Genomic DNA, 229 nt, shown 5'->3' with positions numbered 1-229 from the left:
AGTATTTTGAGCTGAAACTTCACAGACACATTCTGGGGACACCAGAGACTTATATTACATATTGGAAAAAGGGGCATAATATGTCACCTTTAACTAAAATTGAAATGAAAACTGTGTATAAATAAAACTAAAATACTTTTTTAAACTCTCTCTATATATACAGGTGCATCTCAATAAATTAGAATGTCATGGAAAAGTTCATTTATTTCAGTAATTCAACTCAAATTGT

The sequence above is a fragment of the Sinocyclocheilus anshuiensis genome, unplaced genomic scaffold (assembly GCF_001515605.1).
Source record: "Sinocyclocheilus anshuiensis isolate Anshui unplaced genomic scaffold, SAMN03320099.WGS_v1.1 scaffold199, whole genome shotgun sequence".
In the NCBI taxonomy this organism is placed as follows: Eukaryota; Metazoa; Chordata; class Actinopteri; order Cypriniformes; family Cyprinidae; genus Sinocyclocheilus; species Sinocyclocheilus anshuiensis.
The sequence above is the reverse complement of the archived record's forward strand: the minus strand, read 5'-3'. Positions refer to the sequence as shown.